Source organism: Leuciscus leuciscus (genome assembly GCF_965113295.1).
Source record: "Leuciscus leuciscus genome assembly, chromosome: 14".
Classification (NCBI taxonomy): Eukaryota; Metazoa; Chordata; class Actinopteri; order Cypriniformes; family Leuciscidae; genus Leuciscus; species Leuciscus leuciscus.
The window spans coordinates 23,947,364-23,970,807 of record NC_138738.1 but is presented as its reverse complement, the minus strand read 5'-3'; the positions used below and the strand labels follow the sequence as shown (position 1 = coordinate 23,970,807).

The 23,444-nt window shown below is 42.7% G+C and overlaps 1 protein-coding gene and 1 long non-coding RNA gene across 12 annotated transcripts in view; one reads left to right on the top strand and one right to left on the bottom strand.

The window, feature by feature from the left end:
- Positions 1 to 23,444, top strand: part of LOC309474430 (endonuclease V-like) — a 370,440-nt gene that overhangs the window by 41,325 nt on the left and 305,671 nt on the right. The gene's annotated exons all lie outside the window — the stretch shown is intronic.
- On the bottom strand, positions 6,156 to 23,199 carry LOC309474475. The gene is made up of 3 exons (XR_014197307.1): positions 20,784 to 23,199; positions 19,107 to 19,716; positions 6,156 to 7,603 (listed from the first exon to the last, which is right to left on the bottom strand). It is a non-coding gene; the product is annotated as an uncharacterized lncRNA (long non-coding RNA).

The following is a 23,444-nucleotide window of genomic DNA, read 5'->3' as shown; positions in this document are numbered from 1 at the left end:
TTGTTTACACCGTCTTGCAGCGCTGTGAGGAATAATACTAATGGAAAATGTCCCTCAGAAGTGCGGGTATATCGAGGAGCGAGCTGAGGAATACTGTAAGTTTTTTCCTTCTCACGTGAATTTCTTCACGTGGGTTTCTGTTTATGAATGAATAAACGGCACAGATGCGCGCTGTTTACCACAGCTGGCAAAGACAGTTTAAATTTAAATCGCGTGTGTGAATGAATGATGATGTTTTAGCAAACTGCATTGCTATACTGAGATAAGTAAACATCGACTGAATGTTGAAATAAAATGTAGGCTATTTGTATAAGCAACGTATTAAACTGCAAATTAACAATATGCCCTAATATTTCATGAAAACAACGTTACAGTCAGACGAAATATGAAAGACAACATTTTGTTGACTAGATTTGGGTACAGTTTTTACTGTAGAATATACTGCCACATCAAATAAGCTTTTGTTTAGCAATTTCTATATATAAAATACTATTTTTGTCAAAAATAAAGTCATCAACTAAGATGTTAGCTGTGCCAATGTTGGTTATATTCAAACTAATGAATACATAGATAAAATGTAGGCCTATAGGCCTAATCATTTTTTTTTACAAAGAAAGAGTACACTTGAAATATTGTTGAAATTGTAATTATTGTTGTAATTGTAACCGTTTTAATAAAATAGCAAAACATATTTACAAGATAGATGTAAGCAAAATCTTAAATGGTCAATATAAGTCTTCTTCTAAATATATCTTTTGTCCTTGCATTGTGGCTCAGTCAGTGTCACACCTGAGTGAATGGCTCATCATTATGCAGAGTGGGTGTATTCTAAGGTGTAAACCACTCCTCGTTCACGCCCCCTCGCATATTGGCTTTCCAAGCAAAACCTGTTTTACATCAATTTAAATCAATGTATGGTTTTATGTGAACGATAAAGCAAGACTATTTTCACATAATTTTGAAGAAAAAACTCTAGGCGAGGACATCCATTAGTCAAAAGTCTTATTGCCACATATTTAGTATGTGTTTTGTGGCCTTATTTCAAAAACTTTAATTTTTAGTTTTTTCGATAACCACGCATAAACATTATTCTCTCAAAAATGAAAACATGTACATACATGTGGCTCACATATTATTGTAGTCCTGTTTGTGCTATATAGAGTGAATTTACACCTTTGCCATTAATATGTTTATAAGCAACTGAAAAAAGCACAAATGTCAGGGCATGTCAGACCATCTCAAGGACCCCAAAAACCCCTCAGACCTCAGAGGGTTAAATTTACATCAGCACTGGTTCATAAATCGTATGCAGCCGCTGGTCAAGCTGCAGCGTGTCTGCATACGATGTCCCTTATGCAGGCTTATCAAGCAGAATTATTGGGGGATTTAGAGGAGGGCGGGGGAATTGGTCCTGACACGGTGGCCGAACTACGCAGAGCCACAGATCTGTCTCTCAGGGCCACCAAGGAGACCGCTAAATCAATCGGGCGGTCTATGGCAGCCCTGGTGGCCACTGAGAGGTATCTGTGGCTCAATCTGAGCGATATAAAAGATAAAGAGAAACACGTTCTCTTAGATGCTCCGGTCTCCACTGTTGGTCTATTTGGTGATGCAGTTAACAGTGCTGTAGCTAAATCACAAGAAGCTTCTAAACAGGCAGCTGCACTGCAAAAACTTCTCCCCCGCCGTTCTTTCATTGAGGCTGCTGAGCGGGAGCAGCCTCACTCCTCTAAAAAGAGCGCTGAACATCGTGCCACTCAAAAACAGAGTGTGTCCTCCCGTGCTCCCCCACAAAAATCTCGGGGACACGGAGGGCGCTCTCAAACCCAGCAGCCTTCGAGGGGTAAAACGGATCTGCGGACCGTTATTACCGCCAAGAAGGCTGCTGGGAAAAAGTCCTGACGTCCGAGGGCTCAGGACAAATGAGGGTAGTCCCCCCCGAAGCAGAGCGGTTAACACCTCTTTTCACGGTGCCCGTCTCTCTTCGGTGCCCTCAGGGGACCGTTCTGCCAACCCTGCCGCCTCCGGTGTTACAGGGCGCAGCGGTCTCCGGCGAGCACATATCTCAAGGTCCACCCAGAAACGTAGTGGCCTCGGGATGCCCGCCCCCTCTGAGGAGGGTGCTAGAGCAGTCTGTTCGGTCGTCCCCTGCCGGTGCGCCGTTACAGAGAGGCTGGTACCTCTAGTAGAATCTTTGACAGCGTGGAAGCTACTGTCAAATGTTTCTCGTTGGGTCCTGCAGACCGTGGAAAAAGGGTATCGGATACAATTCAAGAAACGCCCACCGCGGTTTATGGGGGTCCTGCCCACAGTGGTGGGCCCCGAGCAGGTTCTGGTTATGGAACAGGAAGTAAACACTCTGTTAGAGAAAGGGGCCATAGAATATGTACCCCCCTCCAACAGGGAAACCGGGTTTTACAGCCGGTACTTCATAGTTCCAAAGAAGGACGGGGGATTGCGTCCCATTTTAGATCTTCGGGTTCTGAACGAGTCAGTCATGCAGCTCAAGTTCAAAATTTTAACATTGAGACAAATCGTGCCACAGATCAGGTCCGAGGACTGGTTTGTCACGATAGACCTCAAGGACGCATATTTCCATATTTCCATATTTCCATCTGTCCGTGTCATTGGAAGTTCCTGAGGTTTGCTTTCGGGGGCAAAGCATACCAATATCGAGTTCTTCCATTCGGCCTGGCTTTATCACCCCGCACTTTCACCAAATGCGTGGATGCAGCTCTGGCGCCCTTGCGCCTTCAGGGTATTCGCATATTGAACTACATCGACGATTGGTTGATTTTAGCTCAGTCGCATCAGGAGGCGATTCGGCATCGAGATGTCGTCCTCGCCCATATGAAAGAGCTGGGGTTACGGCTGAACGCCAAGAAGAGTGTGCTTTCTCCACTTCAGACTTTTTTAGGCGTGGTTTGGGATTCAGTGTCGATGCAGGCGCGCCTGTCACCGCCACGTGTAGATTCCATCCTTGCAGCTGTGAAAAGTGTAAAGCTAGGCCAGCTACTCACTGTCAAGCAGTTCCAGAGACTGTTGGGTCTCATGGCAGCAGCTTCCAACGTGATACCTTTTGGACTACTGCACATGAGGCCCATGCAGTGGTGGCTCAGGACCAGAGGGTTTTCCCCGAGGGGCAACCCATTTCGCACAATCAAGGTCACGCGGCGATGCCTACGTGCCTTGGTTATGTGGAAGAAACCTTGGTTCCTGTCCCAGGGCCCAGTGCTGGGAGCTCCTTGTCGTCGCAAACTGCTAACGACGGATGCTTCCCTCACGGGTTGGGGAGCGATCCTAGAGGGTCGCTCATCTCAAGGTCTGTGGGAAGACCATCATCGTTCCTGGCATATCAATCGCCTAGAGATGTTAGCTGTCTTCCGGGCTCTGAGGAGCTTTATCACAGATCTCAGGGGACACCATGTGTTAGTGCATACGGACAACACGTCGGTAGTCGCCTATATCAACCACCAAGGGGTTTTGCGCTCGCGCCCATTATCCACTCTGGCACGCCATATCCTCTTGTGGTCCCAGGGGAAGTTGCTGTCACTCAGGGCAGCCTACATCCCCGGGGTCCAGAATATAGGAGCAGACACTCTGTCGAGACAGGGGCCGAGGCCCGGGGAATGGAGGCTCCACCCCGAGGTGGTGGAGCTGATATGGAGGGAGTTTGGCCAAGCACAAGTGGATCTGTTTGCGTCTCGAGAGACGTCTCACTGTCCACTTTGGTTCTCCCTCACGCATCCAGCTCCTCTGGGACTGGATGCTATGGTACAGACGTGGCCGAGGCTACGTCTGTACGCTTTTCCCCCAGTGGCTCTGCTCCCGGGAGTTCTGGAGAGAGTTCGCAGGCACCGGATTTGCCTGCTTCTTATAGCCCCGCGCTGGCCGGGCAGAGTATGGTTTCCCGATCTTGTGTCCCTCCTCGACGGTCAGGAGGGACCTTCTGTCCCAAGCAGGGGGCTCGATTTTTCACCCCCGGCCAGAACTGTGGAACCTGTGGGCTTGGCCTCTGAGGGGGCCCAGCTCATAGAGTCAGGTCTCTCAACTGAGGTTGTTGAGACCATTCTACAGTCCAGAGCTCCCTCCACGACGAAACTTTATGCCCTGAAGTGGAGAGTATTCACTTCTTGGTGTAGTGACCGTCGGTTGGATCCAGTCAACTGCCCAATTGGTACAGTTCTGACCCCGTCCACTTTAAAGGTCTATGTGGCGGCCATAGGTGCTTACCACATTCCTTTGGGTGGAATGTCTGTGGGGAAAGACCCTCTGGTATCTCGTTTCCTTCGTGGCACTTGGAGGCTGAGGCCTGCAGTTCGCTCTAGGGTGCCACCTTGGGATTTGTCCATTGCGCTGCAAGGCCTTTCCCTGGCCCCCTTTGAGCCTATTGAGGAGGTTCCTGAGAAATTCTTGACTTTGAAAGCTCTGTTCCTTCTAGCCATTTCTTCTCTAAAGAGAATAGGGGATCTCCAAGCATTGTCGGTTGCTCCGTCATGCTTGGAGTTTGCTCCGGGTAAGGTCAAAGCTTTTCTTCACCCTAGTCCGGGCTATATCCCCAAGGTCCCCACTAATGTGGCTAGACCTATTGTTCTGCAGGCCTTCGGTCCTCCTCCCTTTCAAAATGCGGACCAGGAGGCGAATAATTTGCTTTGCCCTGTTCGGGCGTTAGACGCATATGTCCACAGAGCTGCCCTGTGGCGTAAGAGTGATCAATTGTTTGTTTGCTTTGGGTCCCCTAACAAAGGAGGTCCAGTGTCTAAGCAAAGGATGAGCAAGTGGGTGGTTGAGGCTATCTCACTTGCTTATGAGGCGGCTGGGCAGCCTTCTCCTTTGGCTGTCCGGTCGCACTCTACTAGGAGTATGGCGGCCTCTAAGGCCCTTATATCAGGAGTATCTTTGCAGGACGTTTGTGATGCTGCAGGCTGGTCCTCACCGCACACCTTCGTCAGGTTCTACTCTTTAGACCTAGACTCTACTCCAGGGTCTCAGGTTTTGTCTTTCTAGTGCTGCTCACTTGATTACACACAGGACAGACATTTGTAGCTATGGTGGCGTTGGTATAGACGTTCCCCATAACGACGCAACGCGAGTTCCCTTGAAAGGGAACGCCTCGGTTACGACTGTAACCTCGGTTCCCTGAAGAGGGAACGAGCGTTGCGTCGCCTTGCCATATCTCCTTCATGCCTGTCAGCACGACTTCAGACTCTACGAAGCTTTCGTTTTCTGTTTCGGGCTGGCTTTTATAGCTTCCTGGTACGTGACGTCACCCGCCTCTGACGTTCCGCCACACCATTGGACTGATTTTACATGTGCTTCAAGACGTCATCACGCAAAGCGTTCCCCATAGCGTCAGTTTCGACGCAACACTCGTTCCCTCTTCAGGGAACCGAGGTTACACTCGTAACCGAGGCGTTTTGTAGAAAGACTCTTTTTAAAAGATTTTCGTTTTGTACAAATTGTATCTTAATTTTGATCAATGTTTTATCAACCAATTGCCTGTATTTAATAAATAAGAAGCAAATATATAGCAGACAATGTAATAAGGCGCCGGCACGATTACTTGCATTGCACGTGAACTGGAGGGCGCCGACACTCAGCTTGTGCCTCACAGATTTGAGAAATATAGGCTGTCTATAGAAAGCTTGAAATGTCTACTTTTAAAGCAACACTATGTAGCTTTTCAACCTTCAAAATATATTTCCAAGACCCTTGTGATGGTACATCGACTTACAATAGGTTGAATGACACGTCTGCCATAGCCTGACGGGGTCTGTATCGCTTTTACTGGCACTACGTAACTTCAGGGTTCGGGTAGTAACCCGAGCACAAAAAGAACTACAAAATTCGACTGCTTTACGGCATACGTCACTTCCCCCACCACTTCGTCAAATTTGGACGTGAGAGGCTAACCAGTGTTTGTTTTCCGGCTTTCGTGCGTATGTTTTTGTCACACGGACACAAAAAAAAGTCAGAAGTAAGCCTATGTCTAAACAGCGTGTAGGAGTTTGGTAGGAGCTACATTCTTGCAAGTAAATAATACATGATTAGACTAACAAAATTATACTTTAGGCTAAGTAGCCTAATGACTGCAGACTGATAGTCATGTTTGTTATTTATTTTTCTGGTGAAAGTGTCTTGCCTCAGGCAAGCGGTGGCTGCATATCTCTGCCCGCCCATCGCCATCGGATAGAGGTCTAAAGTGATGCATCCATCTAAGCCATCAGGACCACTTCAGCTCTCGTCGGCCGAGCTTACACTTCCGCTGGTCAAGCTGCCTCAGCCCTGCACACTATGGCGGTCCTCCAGGTATTCCGGGCAAAACTCCTCCGCTCCTTGGACGAGTCTGGACCGGACCCCACGGCCTGCACGGATCTGCACAGCGCCACTGACCTGGCCCTGCGCGCCACGAAGACAACCGCCCAGGCCATTGGAAGAAGCATGGCCAGCCTGGTAGTACTAGAGCGCCACCTGTGGCTCAATCTCACGGAGATAAGACTGCCTTCCTGGACTGCCCTATATCTACCACTGGTCTCTTCGGTCCTGCGGTGAAGGGTTTTGCTGAGCGTTTCACTGAAGCACAGAAGTCCCACCAGGGCACCATACAGACTTTATCAAAGAATTTGCTGACTTTCTATCAGAGTTAAAAACGTGGTCGAATCATCGGTAAGGAGCAACATGGCTCAAGTCCTCCGCACCGAATTGTCAAATCTAATAGCGAAAGGAGCTGTCGAGACAGTTCTCCTGTCACAAAGCGAGTCAGGCTTTTACAGCCATTCCTTCCTGAAAAAAGATGGTGGCCTCAGGCCTATTACAGATCTCAGACACCTGAACAAGGCCCTCATGAAACGGCCATTCAGGATGCTAACAACCAAACAAATCCCTGGCAGGTTCGCCCAGGAGACTGGTTTTTGTCAGTGGATCTGAAAGATGCTTACTTTCACATCCAGATAGCCCCCCATCACAGGCCATTCTTGAGATTCGCTTTTGAGGTGCGGGCTTATCAGTACACAGTCCTACCATTCGGACTGTCACTGACACCTTGTACATTTACGAAATGCATGGACGCAGCTCTCTCCCCCCTGAGACAGCGGAGAATGGGCATTCTGAACAACCTCGACGATTGGCTCGTTCTGGCCCAGTTACAGATACGGAGGCCGAGTTACAATCCCACAGGCCTACTGCATATGTGTCCCCTTCAGCGCTTGCTGAAGCCCCGAGTCCCGGCTCATGCGTGGCGGTTCGGCCTCTTGCGCATCAGGGTAAACCACTGTAAACCATTGTAAACATAGCTGCAGAGGACGCTTATTGGCTATTTTCACTCCCTAATATCTATTTTGTCACTCATTTTGCTTTTGAATTAATATTAAGACATTATGAATGATAATAATTAAAGTTAAAGGGATACTCCACCGTTTTTTAATATTAAACTATGTTATTCCCTTAACTAAGACGAGTTGATACATACCTCTCTCATCTCAGTGCGTGCACTTAATCGCTCTGGCGCGCGGTGACACTTTGATAGCACTTAGCTTAGCCCAGTACATTCAATGGTATCTAACAGCAATACATTTAGAAGTGACCAAACACATCAACGTTTTCCCTATTTAAAAACAGTTACACGAGTAGTTATACGACCAAGTATGGTGACACAAAATAAAACGTGGCGCTTTTCAAAGCGGGTTAACCCTCTGGGGTCTGAGCTGTTTTCTGGCCCTGGAGGTGTTCTGACATGCTCTGACATTTGTGCTTATTTCTGTTACTTGTGACATTGTCATGGCTAAAGTCTTATTACACTGTATTTAGCACAAACTCTGCTACAATAATATATCAGCAGCATGTGTGTAAAAGTTTGTAGTTTTGAGATAATGACATTTATGCGTGGTTTGTGAAAATACAAAAAAAATTGTCACTGAAATAAGGCCATGAAACCCATACTGATTATTTCTTCACAAGACTTTTGAAAATTGTATCACGTAGCCTAGAATATTTGCTCCAAAACTATGTGAAAATCACCCTGACCGCTCATTCAGATAAGACAATATATTGATTTAAAATTTCTAAGACGTGTTTTGTGTGAAAAAGCCTTATGCGAAGAGGCGTGATCATCTCATTAATATGTAAGGCTTTAACACCTGAGAAAGACAAAGACACTCCCCTAACGGCCCTGTTACGACCTGTGTTTAGCTTGTTTTTTATTGTTCTGTTCCTTTTCTCTTTCTTGTTTTCTCTAATTTCAAACAGGTTATCCAATCATGGGTTGTAAGCAGCCATTGGTTGCCCAGTCGGGGCGTGGTCTTTATAAGGACGCTGCTAGCACTCATCGAGGAGCTCATTGTTGGTTCGGTCGCACGTGGGTTGAGAGCTCCGGAATCCCTCCTCCGGCCGATGATCAAATTGTGTATTAGAGACTTTAATTCGTTTAAGTGAAGGTGCATCTGGTGATAACCTCTGAACCGTTCTCCTATGTTTAAACCATCTTAACAGTGTGGAGTGTAGGGGTGTCCTGCCTTGTTTATTTTGTAATTGTTTGATCTCTGTTTTTTGGGCAGGGAGTTAGGTAAGATAAATGTATTTTCTTTTGGTATTTGATTAGGTTATTCATTTCTCCTCTTTTCTTTTTATATTCGTTTTGTTTGTTATTTTGGCCTTTTGGACACCCTGAAGATTTGCTCTTTATTTCACTTGTTATTCTTTAATAAATGTATTACTTTTTGCTTTAATTTTTTGTATGAGTTTGATTATCGACCGGAGTGATGCGTGCTGGGATTCCATTTCCACATCCCAATTATTATTTATTACGCCTCTTTAGTGATTTATATTCCCCTAGAGTCGGGGCGTAATAATTGGGGGCTCGTCCGTCCAATTCCATTTGGTTGATTTGGAAATTTGCCCGATCCAAATTGAGAAGTTTTCGGCTTTGCTGGTGAGTACCATTTATATTTTTATGTTTTGATTGGCAGTTTTTCATGTGTATTGGGGAAGTGGTAGGTTAATAGATGGAATTTAGTATTGAGGCGTTTAGACAGGCTCCTTCATGTGATGTTTTGGAGTCCTGTCGGAAAATTGATTTATATTTAATCGCTGATTTCTATGATATTGCGATTATTAAAACTGATAGAAAGAAGGAACTGAGAGACATAATTCAAGCTGCATTAATTAAGCAGGGTATTTTGCAGTCTAGTTCTAACGTTGAGGTAACTGATGAAGATCACGTTGATGTTGCGAGTTCAGATCCCGTGTTACGCTCACTTAGTGGTGTAAACTCTGAGGATTTAAAACTAGCTATTCAGTTAAAGCAATTAGATCTCGAAATAAAACGTCAGGAACATACCACTCAACTGTTACGTTTTAGGCAGTGCGAACTAGAAATGTGTGCTGATGATCGTCGTCCCAGTTCAGTTAAGACTCCTTTTGATGTACCCTCTACTAGTGTTGACTATCATTCACCCTCTGTGCCTTTGTCTGTGGCTCCTGGTCATTCTGCTGATTTTGATGTTAGTCGTCATCTAACCCTAGTGCCCGCATTTAGAGATAGTGAGGTAGATTCATACTTTGGCGCATTTGAGCGTATAGCTGCTGCGTTGCGCTGGCCGAGAAAGGTTTGGTCTCTTTTGATACAGTGTAAATTAACTGGGAAAGCCCAAGAGGTTTGTTCTACCTTATCTGTGAGTGATAGTTTGGACTATGATAAACTGAAAAGTGCGGTACTAAGGGCGTATGAATTAGTGCCAGAGGCGTTTAGGCAGAAGTTTCGTGCACATGTTAAAAATGCCTCTCAAACTTATGTGGAATACACGCGGGAGAAAACTGTGCTTTTTGATAGATGGTGTCATTCCAGCAGAGTCGCTAACTTTGAAAATCTCCGTGAGTTGATTTTGATTGAAGATTTTGAAAATTCATTGCCAGACAGAGTTGTTGTCTATTTGAACGAAAAGAGAGTTTTGACTCTTGCCGAGGCTGCCGTCTGTGCAGATGAGTTTACTCTGACTCACAAAAATGCGTTTGTTGTACGTCGTGAATTTTATTCTCCGTCCTCAGAGAAAAACGCTCAAATCTCTAAAGTAGGTCTGCCTAAGCAAGCAATGCCGGTTGAAGCCCGTGAATGTTTTTACTGCCACGGACTTGGTCATTTGATTGCGAATTGCCCTTCACTGAAAAATAAAAATAAAGGGAAGTCAGGTCCCTGTTGGTTTTGTTGAGAAAATAGGCAGTCAACTTAGTTCGAATATTGATGCCGCGTATGATCCTTTTGTGTGTCAGGGGATGATTTCTCTTAGTGGATCTGAGCGAGACTTGGTTCCTGTAACCATGTTGCGGGATACAGGGGCCAATCAGTCGTTTGTGCTGGCTAGCATGTTGCCATTTTCTGAGAAAAGTTATTGTGGATCTGATGTTCTCATTCAAGGAATTGAGTTGGGGGTGTTGAAAGTACCGTTGCATAATGTGTACATTCGATCCGGTTTAGTAACAGGTTGTGTAAAATTGGAAGTGCGACATAAGTTACCTGTGAATGGCGTGGCCTTAATTATAGGTAACGATCTCGCTGGAGGGAAAGTACTCCCATTTCCCGAGGTCATTGAAAACCCTGTGTATGATTCTGTTACTTCCGGTGAGTTGGCATCAGAGTTTCCTTCAGTGTTTGCGGCGTGTGGTTAGTTACGCGGGCTCAAGCGCGTAAATTTGGTGATTCGATTGGTATTTCGGATACCTTCTTGGCAGCTGAGGACCAAGTAAAAGGTGAAGTTCGCATTGTACAACCTGAGCTGTCTGATTCCGAGTCGCTGTCCGCGACTAGTGGTGCTGAACTAGAATCAGCTGATTTGTCGTTGTCCATTAATAAAGATGTGATTTCCGCTGAACAGAAAAAAGACATTTCTCTGTTGCGTTGCAGGAATGCAGCGTTCAATTTGAAGGAGATTGAGAATAAATCGATAGGTTACTTTTGGGACAACGAGGTGTTAAAGAGAAAGTGGACTCCAGCAGGGTCTGATGGTTTAGGTTGGGATATTGTTTTTCAACTGGTTGTGCCTAAATGCTTTCGAAATTTTTTCTGGCCCGGCATTAAATCTGATGTGGCGCAGTATTGTCGCTCGTGCCACGTGTGTCAGGTTGTAGGAAAACCTAACCAGATTATACATCCTCCACCACTTAAACCTATCCCTGTTATGGGAGAGCCTTTTGCACGAGTAATCTTGGACTGTGTTGGACCGTTACCGCGAACAAGATCTGGACATGTTTATCTGCTTACGCTTATGTGCGCGACAACTCGCTATCCGGAGGCAGTCCCGTTGCGTTCATTAAAAGCGAAGGCTGTGGTGAAAGCCCTAATCACGTTCTTCTCTACCTTTGGCTTTCCACAGGTGATCCAAACGGATCAGGGAACAAATTTTATGTCACGACTATTTAAACAGGTACTGTCCCAACTGAAAATTAAGCACATTACATCTAGTGCCTATCATTCAGAGTCCCAAGGTGCTCTCGAAAGGTTCCACAAAACCTTGAAGTCCATGCTGGGTAAATATTGTGCCGAGTCAGAGAAAGACTGGGATGAGGGGTTGCCTTTTCTTATGTTTGCTGTCTGTGAGAGTGTTCAGGAGTCATTAGGATTTAGTCCTGCAGAATTGGTTTTTGGACGCACGGTAAGGGGCCCACTCAAAATGTTGAGAGAGAACTGGCTGACTGAGGAAAAATCGGATTGTAATCTACTAGAATATGTCAGTTCTTTTAGAGAGCGATTGCATAATGCTTGTAAATTGGCTCAGACCGCACTGGAAAGTACCCAAGTGAAAATGAAAAAGCGTTTTGACAAGAATGCTGTTTCTCGTTCGTTCTCTGAGGGGGACAAGGTCTTGGTTTTATTGCCAAGGGTGCTGCATTACAGGCTAGATTCTCTGGTCCGTATGTCATTGATAAGAAGCTGAATGAGACGAATTATGTTGTTCGGACTCCTGATCGGCAAAGAAAAACTCGTGTGTGTCATGTAAACATGCTGAAGTTGTATGTGAGTCGTGGGGAAAATATGGAGTTAAAAAGCTCTGTTATCACTCCAGTAGCCTCGATCGTGATTGCTTCTGACAGTGATGTTGATGAAGATGGACTGAATCTACAGAGTACTCTGATGTTGGGTGGTAGATTGAATAATTCCATGATTTTGGAGAATTTAAATTCTCATCTGGCGCATTTATCTGACTCTCAGCGCACTGATATAGTAAAGTTGATTAATTCATTCTTGGGGTTGTTTTCAGACGTTCCTACCTGCACTCAAGTCCTGAAGCATGATATTGACGTAGGTGATCATTCACCGATTAAGCAACGTGCTTATAAAGTGAACCCAGTTAAACGTAAAGTCATGGAGGCTGAGGTAAAATATTTAGTTGTGAATGGATTTGCAGTTCCGAGTTTCAGCGCCTGGAGTTCACCCTGTTTATTAGTTCCGAAATCGGACGGAACACAACGGTTCTGCACGGATTATAGAAGAGTAAATGCCGTGACAAAACCAGATTCGTTTCCCCTCCCGCTTATGGAGGATTGTATCGATAACGTAGGCTCTGCGCGCTTCGTCACGAAACTCGACATGCTAAAGGGGTACTGGCAAGTTCCCTTGACGGAGCGCGCGGCCGAAATATCTGCGTTTGTTACTCCGGATGATTTCCTTAATTATAGGGTGATGGCGTTCGGACTGCGCAACGCTCCGGCTACGTTTCAGCGCTTGATGAGTCAAGTGCTGGGCGGTGTTTCAAACTGTAAAGCTTACCTCGATGATATTGTTGTTTATTCGAATAAGTGGGATGAGCACTTGACAACATTAAGTACTGTTTTTAATCGTTTACTGGATGCATCTCTTACTCTTAACTTGTCTAAGTGTGAGTTTGGCAAAGCGACAATTACCTACCTAGGGAAACAGGTGGGGCAAGGGCAGGTTCGACCTGTTGCTTTGAAAGTACAGGCTATTACAGAATTTGCAGTGCCCCGTACGAAACGTGAACTCAGGAGATTCCTAGGAATGTCTGGCTATTATCGGGGATTTTGTAAAAATTTCTCAGATGTTGTGTTGCCTCTAACAAATCTGCTTCGTGTATCACAAATTTTTGAGTGGACTGAGGAATGCCAGACTGCATTCGATTCTGTTAAAAACCTTTTGAGTAGTGGTCCTGTATTAACGGCTCCAAATTATTCATGTGCATTTCAGTTGGATGTTGATGCAAGTGCTACTGGTGGTGGTGCTGTCCTTCTGCAGGATGATGAAAATGGGATTGAGCATCCTGTTGGGTACTTCTCAAAGAAATTCCTGAAACATCAGTTAAATTACAGCACCATTGAGAAGGAGGCGTTAGCCTTTTTAATGGCTTTACAACACTTTGAGGTGTACATTGGCTCTAGTTCGCTTCCGGTGGTTGTATATACAGACCACAACCCATTAGTCTTTTTGTCTCGGATGAAAAACTCAAATCAATGCGCTGGTCTCTCTCTGTCCAGGATTTTAACCTGGAAATTCGTTTTAAGAAAGGCAAAGATAACGTGTTGGCTGATGCACTATCACGGTCGTTTGATTCCGAGTAAATCTACTGTACTTTATTGTATGTAGATTCTTTGTGTGTGAGGGTGTTACGACCTGTGTTTAGCTTGTTTTTTATTGTTCTGTTCCTTTTCTCTTTCTTGTTTTCTCTAATTTCAAATAGGTTATCCAATCATGGGTTGTAAGCAGCCATTGGTTGCCCAGTCGGGGCGTGGTCTTTATAAGGACGCTGCTAGCACTCATCGAGGAGCTCATTGTTGGTTCGGTCGCACGTGGGTTGAGAGCTCCGGAATCCCTCCTCCGGCCGATGATCAAATTGTGTATTAGAGACTTTAATTAGTTTAAGTGAAGGTGCATCTGGTGATAACCTCTGAACCGTTCTCCTATGTTTAAACCATCTTAACAGTGTGGAGCGTAGGGGTGTCCTGCCTTGTTTATTTTGTAATTGTTTGATCTCTGTTTTTTGGGCAGGGAGTTAGGTAAGATAAATGTATTTTCTTTTGGTATTTGATTAGGTTATTCATTTCTCCTCTTTTCTTTTTATATTCGTTTTGTTTGTTATTTTGGCCTTTTGGACACCCTGAAGATTTGCTCTTTATTTCACTTGTTATTCTTTAATAAATGTATTACTTTTTGCTTTAATTTTGTGTATGAGTTTGATTATCGACCGGAGTGATGCGTGCTGGGATTCCATTTCCACAACCCAATTATTACTTATTACGCCTCTTTAGTGATTTATATTCCCCTAGAGTCGGGGCGCAATAGGCCCTTTTAGGAGCGATCAGGCCCTGTCATTCAGAGCAACCTTGCACAAAGAATGAGGAGATTTAAAAAATAATGGCTTTTAGATTGTTTGGATTTATTTACAACACAACATAATCCAAAGATACACAACAAATGACAAAAGAGCACATTGAAAACAATGATCCAAAGACAGAGACCTTTATGCCATTCCTAAAAACATTGTACATACCTTTCATTTTCAAGGTGTTTGATTTTCACTTTACCATGTTCATGTACAGAGACTCATGTGAATGTTGAAGTCAGCAGGACTCAGTTGCATCTGGTCCCTGAAAGAAAAGAAAAAAAGTGAACATACTGGTATCAAGAGAAACTAGGCCTGCACGATTTTGGGAATACATTTTAGATTTTTCTGGTTAAAATTGCTTTTTAAAATTCACAGAATACACACACACACACACAAATGTTTCCAACAATATATAATATAATGAACACCATGTTTGTTGTGCCTTGTAGGCACAAGCTATGTGCAGTACTGCATAAAATAATAATAACAATAACCTATAGCAGCCTATAAATTTCCAAAAGATTTCAGTAACAACTACGCTAGAGAAAAATATATTGATTATCATATGTTACTTCAAATGTTTCCATTCGTTATGATGATATGAAATGAGATAATAGTAAAAACATAAAGCCTAATGTTTGGTGCATTTTTCCTTTCAAACGCGATCGCGCTCCAAAATATGATACATTCAAACGCGATCGCGCTCCAAAATATGATACATTTAAACGCGATCGCGCTCCAAAATATGATACATTCAAACCCACAGCGCGCTCCAAAATATGATACATTCAAACACGATCGCGCTCCAAAATATGATACATTCAAACGGGATCGCGCTCCAAAATTTTATACATTCAAACGCGATCGCGCTCCAAAATATGATACATTCAAACGCGATCGCGCTCCAAAATATTAAACATTATGGTTATACATATCTATGTTTGAGCAGATATCCACAAACAGTATTTAACAGTAAACACGGGTCTAAATAGTATAATATTCACCATATATCTAGCAACAGTTCAACTGCAATGTGAAGTTTATGCAACAATACCATAAACTAATAAGTAAGAATTTCTTACCTTACATCTTTCTTGTCTTCAAATCGCGTTCTTCTTCTTCTGAGGTAAATCCAATGTAAGCTCAGACGTGTCTTCCAAACTCGACGAAAAGCAGAGACTTGTGAAGTTTTTTGGTGTTTTGAGGTAACGAGGGCGTTCGCGTTCCATGTGGACGATTTGCATGTGAATCACTTTTGCGCGAGTGGGCGTGGTCGAATTAAAAGTAATTAGCAAGCGTTTGAGATACTGGACATCCTGTTGGTTTTATACAAATTACTTAAACAGAGAATATTTGTTTTCAGTTTGAATCCGATCATTTAAAAGTACACACTTAAATGTGTATAAAGGTATATGGCTCATAAATGAGTTTCAGTTTATAGACATGCTCAAGAAAAAAAAGTTTACCGCGATGGAGAGGCAGAACGCCCTGTTTATTTTCTTTATTTTACAAAAGTACAATGTTTTGATTTGATTGTAAGTGGAGACATACAAAAGTAGAAATATCACAGATTCCTTTTTTATATTTCTTTTTTCTGTATGACCATAAATGACGGAGTAATTTAAGTTTATTGTGCTACAATGTGAAGAAAATCCAGCAAAACGCGGGGGCGCGTTTGCCGACCTCAGAGGGTTAAAAAGGATAACTATAATGTATGGCGGAATAGCACTTTCGGGAGTTCTTCGACTCGGCGCAGTAAAAAGTCACGCCTGATCCTCTTCTCACTTCTAGTGGGAAGAGGATCAGGCGTGACTTTTTACTGCGCCGAGTAAGAAGAGGATCAGGGGTGACTTTTTACTGCGCCGAGTCAAAGTACTCCCGAAAGTGCTATTCCGCCATACATTATAGTTATCCTTTTTAACCCGCTTTGAAAAGCGCCACGTTTTATTTTGTCTCACCATACTTGGTCGTATAACTACTCGTGTAACTGTTTTTAACCCTCTGAGGTCGAGAAACGCGCCGACGCGTTTTGATGGATTTTTTTCCACATAGCAGCAACATAAACTTAAATTACTCCGTCATTTATGGTTATACAGAAAAAAGAAATATAAAAAAAAATCTGTGATATTTCTACTTTTGTATGTGTCCACTTACAATCAAATCAAAACATTGTGCTTTTGTAAAATAAAGAAAATAAACAGGGTGTGCGTTCTGCCTCTCCGTCGCGATGAACTTTTTTTTCTTGAGCACGTCTATAAACTGAAACATAACTCAGCGAATCCTTCTCACACATTTATGAGCCATACACCTTTATACACATTTAAGTGTGTACTTTTAAATGATCGGATTCAAACTGAAAACAAATATTCTCTGTTTAAGTAATTTGTATAAAACCAACAGGATGAACGCCCTCGTTACCTCAAACACAAAACACCAAAACACTTCACAAGTCTCTGCTTTTCGTCGAGTTTGGAAGACACGTCTGAGCTTACATTGGATTTACATCAGAAGAAGAAGAACGCGATTTGAAGACAAGAAAGATGTAAGGTAAGAAATTCTTACTTATTAGTTTATGGTATTGTTGCATAAACTTCACATTGCAGTTGAACTGTTGCTAGATATATGGTGAATATTATACTATTTAGACCCGTGTTTACTGTTAAATACTGTTTGTGGATATCTGCTCAAACATAGATATGTATAACCATAATGTTTAATATTTTGGAGCGCGATCGCGTTTGAATGTAGGCTATCATATTTTGGAGCGCGCTGTGGGTTTGAGTATCATATTTTGGAGCGCGCTGTGGGTTTGAATGTATCATATTTTGGAGCGCGATTGCGTTTGAAAGGAAAAATGCACCAAACATTAGGCTTTATGTTTTTACTATTATCTCATTTCATATCATCATAACGAATGGAAACATTTGAAGTAACATATGATAATCAATATATTTTTCTCTAGCGTAGTTGTTCTTGAAATCTTTTGGAAGATTTAATTTATTGTTATTATTATTTTATGCAGCACTGCGTAGCCTATGCCTACAAGGCCTATATTCATGTTCATTATATATTGTTGGAAACGTGTGTGTGTGTGTGTATTCTGTGAATTTTAAAAAGAAATTTTAACCAGAAAAATCTAAAATCTATTCCCAAAATCGTGCAGCCCTATAGTTTCTCTTGATATCAGTATGTTCACAGTTTTTTTCTTTTTTTCTTTCTTTCAGGGACCAGATGCAACTGAGTCCTGCTGACTTCAACATTCACATGAGTCTCTGTACATGAACATGGTAAAGTGAAAATCAAACACCTTGGAAATGAAAGGTATGTTTTTAGGAATGGCACAAAGGTCTCTGTCTTTGGATCATTGTTTTCAATGTGCTCTTTTGTCATTTGTATTTTTGGATTGTGTTGTGTTGTAAATAAATCCAAACAATCTAAAAGCCATTCTTTTTTAAATCTCCTCATTCTTTGTGCAAGGTTGCTCTGAATGACAGGGCCTGATCGCTCCTAATAGGGCAGTTAGGGGAGTTTCTTTGTCTTTCTCAGGTGTAAAAGCTTACATATTCATGAGATGATCACGCCCCTTCGCATATGGCTTTGTCACACAAAACACGTCTTAGAAATTTTAAATCAATATATTGTCTTATCTGAATGAGCAGTCAGGGTGATTTTCACATAGTTTTGGAGCAAATATTCTAGGCTATGTCATACAATTTTCAAAAGTCTTGTGAAGAAATAATCAGTATGGGTTTCATGGCCTTATTTCAGTGAGAATTTTTTTTTGTATTTTCACAAACCACGCATAAATGTCATTATCTCAAAACTACAAACTTTTACATACATGCTGCTGATATATTATTGTAGCAGAGTTTGTGCTAAATACAGTGTAATTAGACTTTAGCCATGAAAATGTCACTAGTAACAGAAAAAAACACAAATGTCAGAGCATGTCAGACCACCTCCAGGGCCCAGAAAACAGCTCAGACCTCAGAGGGTTAAATAGGGAAAACGTTGATGTGTTTGGTCACTTCTAAATTTATTGCTGTTAGATACCATTGAATATACTGGGCTAAGCTAAGTGCTATCAAAGTGTCACCGCGCGCCAGAGCGATTAAGTGCACGCACAGAGATGAGAGAGGTATGTATCAACTCGTCTTAGATAAGGGAATAACATAGTTTAATATGAAAAAACTGTGGAGTATCCCTTTAACTTTATCTACACGCCTCAAATTAAGCTCCGTGCTTTGTCATCCCACAGTGCTACCAAATACTTTCTGTAGAACTTAGTGCTGCTGCCCTCAAATGTTAGTCTGGTGCCCTGTGAACTTAAAATAAAAATGCACATTGTAATTTCTGTACGTTAAGTCTATTTATTATCAAAGCATTTGTCAGTAATACAGTTATTTTTGGGGAAAATGTGAATAATTGCATTGCAAGGTGATTTAAGGTGTGCCCCTATATTTCCTGCTTGCGCTCCTAAAATTTTAAGTCAGGGGCTACAGCGCTCCTAATCAAAAAAAGTCATTCTGGAGCTCTGACGCTTTCTGCCTTGAGTTTGGGCCCAACGACTCCAAAGTTGTCCTCAAACCAAGACATGGCTATGTACCCAAGGTGCTCTCGACTCCGTTCAGAGCCCAGGTCATTTCGCTAGCGACCCTTCCCCTATCGGAAGACTATAGAGAATCGAGTCTACTCTGCCCTGTTAGGGCTCTCAGAGTTTATTTAGAGCGTTCTGCCCCGTTCAGACAGTCGGAACAGCTCTTTGTATGATTCGGTGGCCGCACCAAAGGGCTCCCGGTCACGAAGCAGAGATTGTCATGATGGATATTGGACGATATCTCTTTAGCCTATGCCTCAATGGGTCTTCAATGCCACATAGGCGTCAGGGCCCATTCCACAAGGGGCATGGCCTCTTCATGGGCATGGTCCAGTGGCGTACCAATTGAAGACATTTGTGCGCCGGCTGGTTGGTCTTCACCGTCTACATTTGTAGGATTTTATAACTTGGAAGTGCCGGCTCTGCAGGCATGAGTCCTTTCTATCTAGGAGATCTTGGCCCCTGGGATCAGGCCTACGTTCTGACGTACAACCCAGAAGCGCTGCGCTGTTACACTACGTGAATTCACTCAGAGGCCCACACAGAAGAAAATGGATAGTTAAATAAAGTCGCCACTGTAGTCACTTGGACTATTTTAACGATGTCTTCACTAACTTTTCTGGGCTGGCAGATATCAATTACCTAGCAGCCTATGAAGGAGTGAGCCAGCTCTCAGATTTCATAAAAAATATCTTAATTTGTGTTCCGAAGATGAACGAAAGTCTTACGGGGTTGGAACTTAATGACAGAATTTTCATTTTTGGGTGAACTAACCCTTTAAATGCATATTACCTAGGGATGCACCGATCCACATTTTTTCACTTCCGATCCGATCCCGATACCTGAATTTGGATATCGGCCGATATCGATACTATTCCGATACCAGAGCTGTGTTTGCTTTAATATTATTATTATCATTATTGTTTATTTTATATGATGCTGAAATAAACTTCTCTCAACAGGCAAGTATGATATGTACGTATGTATGCATGTATGTCCCAAAAGGCAACTTGAGGTAAGTATAAGGTCAGAAAAGGAAGTCAGAAAAACAGGAAATCCTGTTAACAGGAAAAATCCCATTCTGAAAACAAATATGCAACTGTAAGGGCTTCAAATTTATTGTCATGTCAATATTTATTACATTCCCAAAATGTCAAATACTTGAGTGTTGAAATATAAGAAAAGTGCAAGTGTAAACATCTTACACACACACTATCTGAAGGGTGATCCTCGTTAACTCTCTCGATGAATGCTCGATCAACATCATCATCTTGCAAACAGACAAGCGGATTTTGCCTCAGAAGCGCGTCAATTTCGCTTCAAACTTTTGTTTTTTTATGCGCGTCAATTTTTCTCTGGACACGCGAATGGATTCAAAATATTAAAGCGTCCAACTAGACGCGGTAGACGCGCTATTCGCGTTTGGTGTGAACGCACAGTTTGATTGCGTTCGTTGTGTTGTACGACGCGAGGGAGCTTCAAAGAGCTCTGAATTACGGCTTCGTAAACATTGCATTTTGCTGTCTTGCTCTGCGGTGTTTCCAGTGTGAAGTATTTCCACACAGCGGACGTTGTTGGCTAGCCGCAAACTGCGGAATGGATTTCCTGAGCTGGAGCGTCTCTCATAACTCTGTGTCTCATTGAGCCGCGCCTCCGTTTAGGAAATCTATTCCGCAGTTTGCAGCCAGCTAGCAGACTAGCCAGCGGGAATCACTTTTGGAGTCATTTCAGCAGACAACCGCAGACATTACTCATGGATATCGGATATCTCCGCAGGTTGGATCGGGAAAATCCGATACGTGAATTACGCTGGTATCGGATCCCGATACCGATACTGGATCGGATCGGCCCCATCCCACCTGTCATGCACAGTCTCTCTAAAGCCTCCGAGGGGGGCGGTGGCGCCGTGGCTTGGGCCAGTCATCTCTGCTTGCAGCTATATTTAATGTCCAAGCCCTGAAAGGGTGAAGGCCATATTTTTTTTCCTTAGGATTCTTCTTCTTTTCCGTCAAGGTTTTGGGGCGCTCCGCCCAACAGAAGGTGGGTGTTGGAAAATGTTCCTTCGTCGAAGCAGAGACCAGGAGACGTTGGGATATCTTTCAAGCAGAAGTTACTCTTTATTGAGAACTCGCTGTGCGTCGCTGTAGTCATCCAAGTCTGACTAGGGAACTTTACATTGTAGTTTATATAACTTTCAAGGGGGAGGGATTTACATAGAGATGGAGACACTCTGAACAAAGCATGTAAATTAAGTACATGAGTCAGCTCGTTACCGAAATTTCCCCAACCCTGATCTCATCAGCATAACAGTGTCATTAAAATGCATTGATGCTAATCCAATCAGCCTGACTATTCAATGACTGGAACAGGGGCTCCAAGAGCCATTAAAGACAAAGGGTGAGAGTCTCAGTAATCTGACTCATTTAACTTACAATAGAGAGAACAGGAACGGGCAGGAATCTCTTTGCTGGACACTCTGTTTAACAAGTCAAGTCAAGTCATCTTAATTTATATAGCGCTTTTAACAATGTAGATTGTTCCAAAGCAGCTTTACATTGATAATAGGAAATTTAAAGTAAAGTGTTTTGGCTTTATAGCAGCTCTAGAATAAAGTTATTGTCTAGCTAAAGTTAGTTTGATTGATTCACTTCTGTCGCAACGATCATTAGTTATTGACTTAGGGGCCGGGCCGTTAACACGACACCGTTTTAACAGAAAACTCTTAAGTTCTTTCTGCGCAAACTTCAAAAACACGAACCAGTGAGAACACAGATGGCGTGCACATGCGTATTACGAGTTCAGTCTATAAGTCTGTGCGTTTGAATATATGCACGCAGGCATGTAGTCCTTCCCTTACAAATCAACCCTCAACATACAACTTGTCTGGCCTTAAAATGAATAATACAGAATTTTTATCGCTTCCATGTAGCCACACAAACCGGAATTATCCCGACAACGCTTTATCTCTAGATAGGTAAAGGGAGGGGAGGGAGGCCTTCACAGGGAACAGCCTAGTTGACATTTCAGGACTGCACTGTCGTGATACCAGGCGATTCCAAGCGCAGGTCCTTCATCAGATTTGGATACAGCCTGGATCCGTCGGACTGCGGTAAACCTCGGGATAAACAGAGAGACTAATATTAGCGTAGATGCCATTCTTCTTATGAATGTAACGAGTACATCAGGATTTATGGGAAGTGTTCCCGGTTCCGGCTGACCTAATCTATGCAGCCTAACATTGAATTATAAAAGTCTATAATGTGTTATGTGTATGCTAGGTCAAAGAGATGTGTTTTTAGTCTAGCTGAATGTGACAGAATGTGTCTGCTTCCTGGACAATGTTAGGAAGACTGTTCCAAAGTTTTGGTGCTAAGTAGGAAAAGGATCTACCGCCAGCAGTCGATTTTGATATTCTAGGTATTATCAACTGGCCGGAATTTTGAGATCGCAATAGACGTGAAGGACTATAATGTGTTAATAGCTGTTAACCCTCTGGGGTCTGAGCTGTTTTCTGGCCCTGGAGGTGTTCTGACATGCTCTGACATTTGTGCTTATTTCTGTTACTTGTGACATTTTCATGGCTAAAGTCTGATTACACTGTATTTAGCACAAACTCTGCTACAATAATATATCAGCAGCATGTATGTAAAAGTTTGTAGTTTTGAGATAATGACATTTATGCGTGGTTTGTGAAAATACAAAAAAAAATTGTCACTGAAATAAGGCCATGAAACCCATACTGATTATTTCTTCACAAGACTTTTGAAAATTGTATCACGTAGCCTAGAATATTTGCTCCAAAACTATGTGAAAATCATCCTGACTGCTCATTCAGATAAGACAATATATTGATTTAAAATTTGTAAGACGTGTTTTCTGTAAGAAAGCTTTATGCGAAGAGGCGTGATCACATCATTAATATGTATGGCTTTCACACCTGAGAAAGACAAAAACCCACCCCTAATGCCCTATTAGGAGCTATCAGGCCCTATCATTCTGAGCCACCTTGCACAAAGAATGAGGAGATTTAAAAAAGAATGGCTTTTAGATTGTTTGGATTTATTTACAACACAACATAATCCAAAGATACACAACAAATGACAAAAAAGCACATTATTAAAAACAATGATCCAAAGACAGAAACCTTTGTGCCATTCCTAAAAACATTGTACATACCTTTCATTTCCAAGGTGTTTGATTTTCACTTTACCATGTTCATGTACAGAGACTCATGTGAATGTTGAAGTCAACAGGACTCATCCGTGGGGCATCTGGTCCCTGTAGTGTTGTCACGGTACCAAAATTTCAGTATTCGGTACCGATACCAGTGAAAATCCACGGTTCTCGGTACCAATTTCGGTACCAAAGCTTAATTTAGCTTAAATTTACATAATTATATTAAAGTGTATATCACAAAGATGGAAACTGTAGTATTAAAAACACTTTACAATAAGATTCCATTTGTTAGATAACATTAGATAAAATGACCTAACAAAAAAAACAATAGTTATATACTGTCA